Genomic DNA, 10,659 nt, shown 5'->3' with positions numbered 1-10,659 from the left:
ATGGTCTGAGGTAAAAAGTAGAATGCAGGTGCTTGAGGAATCTCACTGAATTGTGTATCATAATTGTAGCTAAAATCAAAGGTGGACAAAGGAGATGGAGTATCAAAGGCCTGTACTGAAATTATTAAAGAACTTTTTAAATGTCTTGCAAGAACATGCAAAAACAATAGTTTTATCTTTTAATAACCAATCAAATAGCATTGACATGTTTTTTGTTCTGTTCATCAAAAAATCTGACTGATTTGATGAAATATACTAAAAGACACTACAAAAACATTTCACGATGTGATGAATCCCAATAACTCTGAACAAACCGAAGGCAGCATCTTGCAAGAGCAGGCAAAGTGGTAGAGTTTGGGAGGAGGGCAGATATTTAGACAATAAGTCCTGATGCAGGGTTTGTGGACTTTAGGCTGCTAGAGAGAAGAAGCTCTCTGGAGAGAACAGTAACAAGTAATAGGTGATGGATGAGTCAGATAAGTACAACACAAAGCAACAGGGATGACATAAGGAGTTAGGAACTTCATAACAAATTATGCAGAATAGCAAGCTAAGAAAGCCAGGCAGGCAGCTGTTTGCTATCAGCAGGTAGCAGAATCTGAAGGGCCGGGCAGATTACCAAGAAGATGATTCAGACACAGGGATCAAGAACATTTTTAAATCCAGGAAAACATTTCAAATTGTTAGACAGTGTATCCCAGGTGATGCTGTGGTAACAAACAACCCCAATATCTCGGTGGCTTAATACAACAAAATTTAATTTTTTCTCAAGCTATATGACTATGATATGTTGGCCAGTGTCTCTGCTCCATATTGTCCTCACTCCAAGCTGACAGAAAAGCCACTATGTGGGGAATTGCTGGCTGCCACAACAGGGAGAAAGAAAAGTGGGAGAATTAACTAGTCTTGAAAGCCTCAGTCTGCAAGAGACTCATCTTACTTCTGCCCACACTCAATGGCCAAAGTGAGTCCTAAGGCCAAAGCCAATTTCAAAGGAACTGATAAGAGGGAATTCTTCAGTCCGACAGTTGTGAAAAGACTGGTAACCATCACACAAGTCTTATCCCTGAAAAAGGAAAGGGTAAAGGAATGTACATACATATATAAACATACACATATTTCAATTAAAAAAAAAAAAACATAATGTTGAGATAGGTGCTGAATGTGTCCAAATTAAAATGTGTTTTAAAATGTTAAAACAATGAAATGCATTCCTTCCCAGTGCCTTTTATTAAAGGGGTCATGCCTCTCTCCTAAAGATCATATACTTAACAAGTGCACTCTATATTTAGAAGGTACCAGATCCAACTCAAAATCTCATTCTAGAAGTTGTCAACTACAAGCCAATATATCTGTAGTTCTTTCCTTGCAGGGAAAGGAACAAAGGAGACTGCATATAGACTCTGCTTATGTGTAGTAGGAATGGATGGAAAGGATTAAGCCTAGGTGAATTTAAGGGTTGGGGGGTACAAAGTGACTATATTGAATGGTACAATCCTAAAGCCTTTCTTCTGACTCTTCCATTGTTTAGAACTTTCAGTTCCAAACCAAAACCAAACCCAAAGCTATTGAGTTAATTCTACCTCACAGTGACCACACAGACAGAGCAGAGCTGCCCTATAGGGTTTCTTTCTTCTATCTTTATTATTATTATTATTGTGATTTGGGTGAAAATTTACAGAGCAAATTCACTTTCCATACAGCAGTTCACATACACTTTGTCTCATGACATTGACCTTAATTCACCACAATGCAATAGCTCCCCTTCCACTTCCTCCTGACAGTCACCTCTTCCCTGTGTCCATCTCTCCATGCACTTCTGCCCCCTGAGCTGTCTCCCTGTGCATCAACAGCCCTTCTTTCTCCCATGATTGTTTTCTACAAGGAGTGTATCTATCTCAGGTAAATGTTCAGCTCCTATGCCTGTCTTTTATTTGTTTGGAGGCCACAGGTGTGGGTTCAATTCCAGACCTGAAGAGCAGCTAGGGGCCATAGTCTCATGAGTTCTACCAGGCTCTATCAGACCAGTAAACCTGGTCCCCCCCCCCTTTTTTTTCCAAATGATTTTGAGTTTTGTTCTACATTGTTTTCCCTCTCTATCCAGGATCTCCTACATAGATCTCCTTCTGAGTGGTTGACAGTGGTAGCTGGGCACCATCTAGTTCTTCTGGTCTCATAGTCATATATGCTACAGATTGTGTGGTGTACCAGTCACTAGGACTAATTGTTTCCATGATTCTTTGGTTTTCTTCATTCTTCTTTGCTCTGGACGAGGAGAGACCCATCCTTGCATCTAGATGGCTGCTTGCAAGTTTTAAGATCCCGGTCATTACTCACCAAAGTAGGAGGTGGAACAATGTTTTGTGTAGTATGTTATACCAATTGAGCTTGATGACCCCTGCGACTATGGCCCCGAGCCCACAGGTTCAACTACTCGGTCCCTCTGGGTAGCTGGCTGTGACCAAGAAGTGACTACAACCTTGTCTCTTGTCAGCTCTACTATACACCTGTGAATTCAAATGATACAAATACACTCCTATAGGGTTTCTAAGGCTGTAAATCTGCTCATCTTTCTTCTGTGGAACAGCTTGGGGGTTTGAACTGCAGATCTTTTGGTTAGCAGATGAGTACTTTAGTCATGACACCACCAAAGCTTCTTGCACTTTGAATTTCGCAACCATTAATTCTGAAAGCAGAGTAGTCAACAAACTAAAATCTTAGGTTCGTAAACCTTTAGACCTGACTGTGATCTCAAAAGCAAAAATTTAATTTATATTCTCATCCTATTCTACATCCTTTTCCTTAAAAACATAAAAGAAAACCAACTCTACAAGTAATAGAAAGCAGAATTGAGACTGGACAAATCCACTTCCTTGCAGATTTGCTTCATTAGAACTATGCATTCTTATTTTATTGCCTCTTACTGACTTTCAGCAGCATCAGTTGCTCTTTCCCTTAAAAGATCTAAATGTTAAGTATGTTTATAAAAATTCTCCAGGAGTAGATCTAAAGGGGCCTTTCCTGTTAGAATACTGACATGGTGCTCCCTTCCCAGCCTCACAGAAATGGGACAAGAAGTAGGTTTATACCTATCAATGCCTGTGTCTCTCTGTGATCTCCTTGTACTAAGCATGGTTTTCAGACCTACATGGATTGCCAAATCCATGGACATTTTCTATATAGTCTCCTTAACTTCCTAACCCCACCCTCAGCTTTTAGTATGTTTAAACACATCTCTACTCCCTATAATTTTCTGCTGTTCCTCTTCCTTCCTTCCTTCCTTTGCAAGAATTTTTTCTCACCCTTTTTCTCTGCTTTCCCCCTTTTTTTTCCCATCTAATTTAGCAATTAAATACACACAAAACACACTGTCACACATCAGTAACCATCTGGAGCAACCATTTTCAAATTTATTCCCCTTTTTTTCTGCCCTAGGGGATGGCCTCAGGCCACCCAAGGCTGGCAGTTCAAACCCACCAGTTCAAACCTACCAGCCGCTCCCAGCCAGGTAGCCGGGCTGTCTCTTGGGAGTTCTGGCAGCATAGTGCCTAAGGCACTTGACTGCTAACCAGAAGGCTGGAGGTTCAAACCCACCAGCCACTCCTCTGAAGGCAGGTTGGGCAATCTACTTCTGTAGTGATACCGCCTTGGAAACCCAAGGAGGGGTAGCTATGAGTCGGGTCCGACTGGACGGCACATAACAACAACAAATCTTTTTTTCTTGGCTTATTTATAAACAAATGCAGTGACATAACACTCAGAGTAGGTATCAAAAGTACCCCCTAATACAATATACATATGTATAAAATAAAACAAAACAAAAAACTCCCTGCCTTTGAGTCAGTTACAACTCATAGCGACCCCTCCTTGGGTTCCCGAGGCAGTATCTCTGAAGAGGTAGATTGCCCAGTCTTCCTTCTGAGGAGTGGCTGGTGGGTTTGAACCGCCAGCCTTCTGGTTAGCAGTCAAATGCCTTAGGCACTATCCCACCACAGCTCCTTTTACATATGTATAGACACATATAATGTTTAGAACTTTTAAATTACTAGCTAATTACAGATTTATGTTTTTTTACTTTTGATCTGTCCTCCACAGATTAGCTAATTCATGACCTGTACAACCCTTTTGGGCAGGGCCTCCAGGGGAAGTCACATTGTCTCCATGCCTTGGAAGAAAGCTGGAGTCTGTGTGAGAGGGCCAAAGTTCCAGGATATCAGAAAGGATTCACTGTGGCAATATCTCCAAAGGAAAGAATGGTTACCACCTCTATTTTTTATTCTTTTGTTAATTTCCTTTTGGACCTGTTAAGTGAGGTGCTGAGATGAGTCCTCTCTACCTAGAGCTCAACAATAATAGTGGAGAAGCCACAAACACAGGATAAAGGGGATAAAATCCAATGAAGCCAATGTATGGAGAAGTATTGTAGCACAGTGCTGGTGGAATCCATTACTGAATATGGCCCAATGTGGACAATGAACCATAGCTGTAGCACTGCGATAACAGTTTCCTTTTTTTTTAACCTCTGGGTGATGAAAGGCTCCAAGCCCACATTTCTGAAAAATGAGTGTTTACTGTTTAGGATGACTGCACTCATTGGTGAGAAGAAACAGGTTTTCTCATTCTATACCTGTGTGTATGAGTTAGAATAGGTGTTCAACAAACCATAAAAGATGGACTCAGATGATAATAAAGTGTATTACAATCCATATTTCCACAAAGTAGGAGAAGGATTTGAGAAGACATTATGGTATGGTAGAAAACATGAACTAGGGTACCAGGCAGTCCTAGACAACACTGTGGCTGCCACCTAATGACCTCAGACAAATTAACCGAACCTCTTTGAGCATCACTTTCTTCATTAAGAAAAAAAGCAGAGCCTCCTGTGGTAAGTAGAGATTGGTATCTTAAAAGCTAGTGAGAAGCCATTTAAGATACAACTATAATAGTCTCTCCCTATCTGGAAGAAAGAAAAGTGAAGAAAATCAGACTCATAAAAACAATTAGTCCAAAGGACTAATGGACCATGGGAACCACAGCCTCCATTACTCTGAGACTGGAACTAGATGGTGCCCAGCTACCATTATCAACACTGATAGGGACCACAGAAAGTCCTGGACAGAATGGAGGGAAAATGTAGAACAAAATTCAAAATCATAAAAAAGCCCAGACTTACTGGTCTGATAGAGACTGGTAGAAACCCTGAGACAGTGGCCCAAAGACACCCTTCACACCTGGAACTGAACTCACTCTCAGGGATCACTTTGCAGCCAAACGACCAATAAGACTATAAAGTGAACAACAACCTCATGAGGAAGATAGTCCTCAAAATAATCAACTATATGAGACCAAAAACAAATATCAGAAGGCAGGAAGGGGCAGGAAAGAAAAATGAATGGAAATGGGGAACCCAGGAAGGAAACAGGAAGAGTACTGCTACATTAAGGGAACTGCAACTAATGCTATGAAACAAAATGTGTATAAATTGTTTAAGGAAAAACAATTTGCTCTGTAAACTGTCACCAAAATTATAATTAAGTAAATAAATAAATAACACTTCTAAAAAAAAAAGAAAAAAAGAGAGATAAAAATAATATTTCATGGTAGTTTTCAGGATAAAATGAGGTGACATAAAGTACCTAGTGCAGTGCAAAGGAGTGCTGGTGGCGTAGTGCCTAAGGAACTTGACTGCTAACCATGAAAGGCTGGTGGTTCAAACCCACCAGCCACTCCTCGGAAGGAAGGTTGGGTAATCTATTTCTATGGTGATACCACCTTGGAAACCTAAGGAGGGGTCGCTATAAGTCAGGTCCAACTCGACGGCAAACAACAACAGCAGTGCAGTGCAAAGGTCATGGTGATGCTCACTAGCTGTCCTCACTCCCCTCTCCACCTGCCCTCCATCTGAACTCCATATTATAATGTATCTGTGATGTGTGAGGATGCAAGGTGCACAGCACCATGCTCACAGGGATCTGGTGAGGATCAAAGGGATAGCTCATGGCCTGGCACAGATCACTCAGTAGCTAGTCCTTCATCTTCAGAATTGATTTGACCAAGATCTCCTAGGCAAATATTTGATAAAGGGCTTTAACACTTGTTTATACACACAATTTCTCCTTCTAAAAGCAGTGTGTTTTCTTGGAGACTCCTGTCATCCAGTTCCTCATCTAATACATTACCAAGTGCTGCCAATGCTTTTTCTAAAATCACAAATTTATTCACTTCTTACTGTCTCTATTGGTTTCTATAATGATTTTGCATGAGGATTTCAGAGTTGTATTTTAAAAGTAAAAATGTGGGGATAAGATAGTGAAATGAAGCCAGATCACAAAAATCTTTCTATCAAAATATTTGATATAGTATTAAAACAATAAACAACAATATAAAAAACAAAACAAAATCACAAGTAGCAGCCAACTCAAACCAAAAACCAAAGTCACTGCCATTGAGTCAACTGGACTCATAGCAACTCCTCCTTGGGTTTGCAAGGCAGTATCTCGACAGAAGTAGATTGCCCACTCTTCCTTCCGAGAAGTGGCTGGTTGATTTGAACTGCCAGTCTTCTGGTTAACAGTCAAATGCCTTAGGCACTACCCCACCAGAGGTGGTGCAGTGGTTAAAGCATTTGGCTGGTAACCAAAAGTTTGGTGGTTCAAACCCACCAGCTCTCCATGGAAGAAAGATCAGGTAGTCTGCTTCTGTAAAGATTTGGAGCCCTAGAAACACAATTGGGGGGCGGAGGGTCACTATGAGTCAGAATTGACTTGATGACAGTGAGTTTTTGAGTCAAGGATAACAACACTCATATTATTAATTAATAAAAACAAAAACCCACCCAAGGCAAAAAGAAAAGAAAAAAGTAGAATATGGGACAAAAATACTAACTTGGTTCTCGTCTTATAGACACTGGAGAGTGAAGGTCCCCAAATCCCAGGAATTCTCATTAATATCTCCACTTGGGTGAGATGTGTTCTGAGAGATGAATGTATTACTCAGGGAAAAGTTAAGATGAAACCCTGACATGTGAATGTTAGGATCTCAGCATAAGCAGGAATAAGCACCTTCCTATTCTGGGTAGGTAGCAAGATGTGAAACAGGGCCCTGCCATGATGGAGAAAACCTTGGGCAGAACATTTAACAAAGTCTCAGGAGCCCAGAGTCCTGTCTCAGAAGAGCATTCCTCTGCCATCCCCATCCTAACCAATTTCAAGCTATAGAAACATGAGTCAAAGTGCAATACTGCAGCTCTTAAATTGTAGTTGAGAAATGAAGAGCTATTGTGAAATACAGTAGTAAGGAAGTAAAGATGAACTCTATGACTTGGATATTAACGAACATTATATTTTGTCTTTATTTGTGCTTTGAGCCAGATCTGCAATTGATGCACTCTTATATGTATATGTGTGTGTGTGTGTGTGTGTGTATGTTGTTGTTATGTATTATCGAGTCTGGCCCCACTCATAGCGACCCCCCCCTTGGGTTTCTGAGGCAGTATCCCTACAGAAGTAGGATTGCCCAATCTTCCTTCAGAGGAGTGGCTGGTGGGTTTGAACCGCCAGCCTTCTGGTTAGCAGTCAAATGCCTTAGGCACTATGCTACCAGAGCTCCTGTGTGTGTATGTGTGTGTGTGTGTGTGTATGTATATATGTATATATATGTATATATGTATATGTATATATGTATATGTGTGTGTGTATACATATATATATATGTATGTATACACACACATACACACACATATTGCTTCTGCCCCTGCCCACTGGATTCTTCTACATTAAAATCTTCAAACCAAAATGGATGTAACCTCATTATCATATAGTAAGTAAGCACAATGAAGATATGTATGATTTTTTCAATTTATAAAGAAGATAAATTGAGTGGATTATTTATTTTATAAAAGTACCTCTCATTTCAAAGTAGACCCACTGAAATTTCCCTAGTACTTTAAATGAATCTACTTTTAATAGCAGATGTATGTATCCTTTTACAGCAATACACTTACTGAATAAATGTAGTTGCGGTGTGGGGCAAGGAATGGGTGTGAAACAAGTGCAAATGAAAAGTCAGAGCTTGGTTTTAGTAATTAAAAATGAAGCCAATTTTACCAGAGCAGAAATAAGTCTGGCATTAATTTTCAATGGGAAATTGGAGCTCCTGGAAAATGATGAGTGTCAAAGAAGACTAGAAAAGAGACCACAAGAAGGTTTCAGCCAAGGGATCCCATGCTTTTATTCTGCTTCTCTTATACATCCTTGCTTATCTCGTGCTCATAAAGTGCTTTCAGATTTTCACAATGTTTTTGTCTCTCTTGAGATGCTGCTCTAAATAACATTTTGATGGTGGAAGAAATTACAAAATAAAATATACATCTCATTTTTTTTTAGATGAGATGCTTCAGGAACAAGGTGTTTAAAGGTTTGGAATGATAACGATGATAATTATTTCTGAATGCTAATATTTGAATGCTTATTATATTCCAGATTTGATTTTCTCACTTAATCCTTAAAACCAAACACTACTCTTATTCTCCTTTTACAGGTGTAAAAACTGGGCACAGAGCAGTTAAACCCCCTGTCCAAAGTCACACAGTTAAGTAACCGATAAAGTCAGGTTAAATTCAACTACCACCTTTATGAATGTCAAATTTCTATCATCAGCCTGGATTTCTCACTTAAGCCCTCTTTTTAACAGCTTATTGGACATTTCTGCCCATATTTCAAAAGCACTTCAAACTCAATATAGCCAAAGCCAATCATTTTGCTTTCCCTTATGCCCCTGCTTCCCAAGTCAGAAATTAGCAGTTATGCTCCAAAGTCTTTTTTGCTCCTCACAATTAATCAGTGTCAAATGCTGTCAATTCTGTATCTTGAATTTCTCTTGACCCCATCCCTTCCTCACTGCTGTCTTACTCTAGGTCCTCTTCATTTCTTGCCAGAATTACTGAAATAATCTCCTAAACAGTCTTCCTGAAGTCTGTTTTATCTTGACACTGCTGCCAAATTATAATTCTAAAAATAAGTTCAGGTATACTTCTAGGCTCAAAAGCCTATTCACTTAAGCTTAGGACCATGGAGATTCCTCCATTCCCCAAACCTGCCAAGCTTTTTCAAACCTCTCCCACTAGATCAGTGCTTCTCTACCTTGACTTCAAAATAGAATCAACTGGGAAATATAAAACAATCAATAACCAGGCCACACTCCATGCTTATTATATCAAAATCTCTGGCATAAGACCAAAGATGCATCATATTTTAACATTCCTTTCCCCTTACTATGATTCTACTGAGAAACCAGAGCTGAGAATCACTGCACTAGGCTAGGAACAGGGACCATGTTTTAACACTTAGTACCTACTAACTGCATCCTATCCCAGTCCACCCCTTATTTAGAGAACTGTAAGTTGTTGATGATCCTTTTTATCCAAAATGTCATCTGTGGAACCATAGCATCAGCATCATCTGGGAAGTTGTTGGAAATTCAGGCTCTTGGGCCCCACCCCAGACCTACTGAATCAGTATCTGCATTTTACCAAGATCACCAGGTGAGTTATGTGGACATCAAAGTTTGAGATGCATTATCTAACTATAAAATGCAAAAGTTCACATGTTAGAACTGAGTAGACAAAGCCTCCTCTCCGCCTTTAATATGTTCTTTGTATCAAGGTGAACACTGATGACACTTATTGTGGATTGTCTAAGTATTGGATTTAGGAAAGGAGGTGATACAGGGTAGTTGGGATCATAGGCTTAATGATCACACAAATATAAAATTAAACTCTAGCTCCACCATTGATTGGTTGTGTGAATTGGGGCAGTTTCTCATCAACAATATGGGATTAATAGTAATACCTTCAAGTCTTTGTGGGGATTCAATAAGATTATGATTATAAAGTGCCTAGAATAGTGCCTAGCATATAGTAAACACTTAGAGAAGTCAGAGGAAATATCTGAGAAATGATGTAAAAGGAAGGACTTTTACTTACTCATATACTTGAAAACACTGGCTTTAGATCTAATCTAACTACTTCATTATCTGACATGTCTTATGCTCTAGGCTCTGCTCTGGCAGGGTGTTCAAGGAGAAACTGATAGCCAGCTTCTGAAAATTCATGAAGATCTGCTTAAAAGCCTAACTAAGTGATTTGCTATCAGAGGAAAAAGTTAGAGATACATTCTTTTCATTTACTCTTGAAAGTATTCTAGATTCTATCCTTGATTCAAATTTTACTTCCAGAAAATTTTGTGAAGCCCAATTACTTAACCTTCTTCTAACTCCTCCTCCCAATATATGTTCTCAATTATATTCTGTCATATTGATTTCCCTCCCAAGGACCTATACAAGAAAGAAACATATGACTGTCAGTTATTAAGGTGATCAGTGCTAAAGTTTAACCAATAAAATTATTTAAGAGATTAAAAGAAAAAATTGCCTTTCCATAAATTCACATATTTCCTTTTGTCAGGCAATGAAAATTACATAACTCATCACACTTATCTTTTTACATCAGCTGCTAAGAAGTTCTGAGCTGATTCACAGCAGCATTATTAGCCTTAGTGGCTTGTATAGTTGCAATAAAATTATACTGTCAGACAAAAACGAAGGTTTGGATAAGTAGAGATCCTATGTTATTGGATGATAAGTCTCAATACTGTAAAAATA

This window comes from Orycteropus afer, unplaced genomic scaffold (assembly GCF_000298275.1).
Source record: "Orycteropus afer afer isolate SDZICR_OR568_19922 unplaced genomic scaffold, OryAfe1.0 scaffold00032, whole genome shotgun sequence".
Classification (NCBI taxonomy): domain Eukaryota; kingdom Metazoa; phylum Chordata; class Mammalia; order Tubulidentata; family Orycteropodidae; genus Orycteropus; species Orycteropus afer.
Note: the sequence above shows the minus strand (reverse complement) of the source record.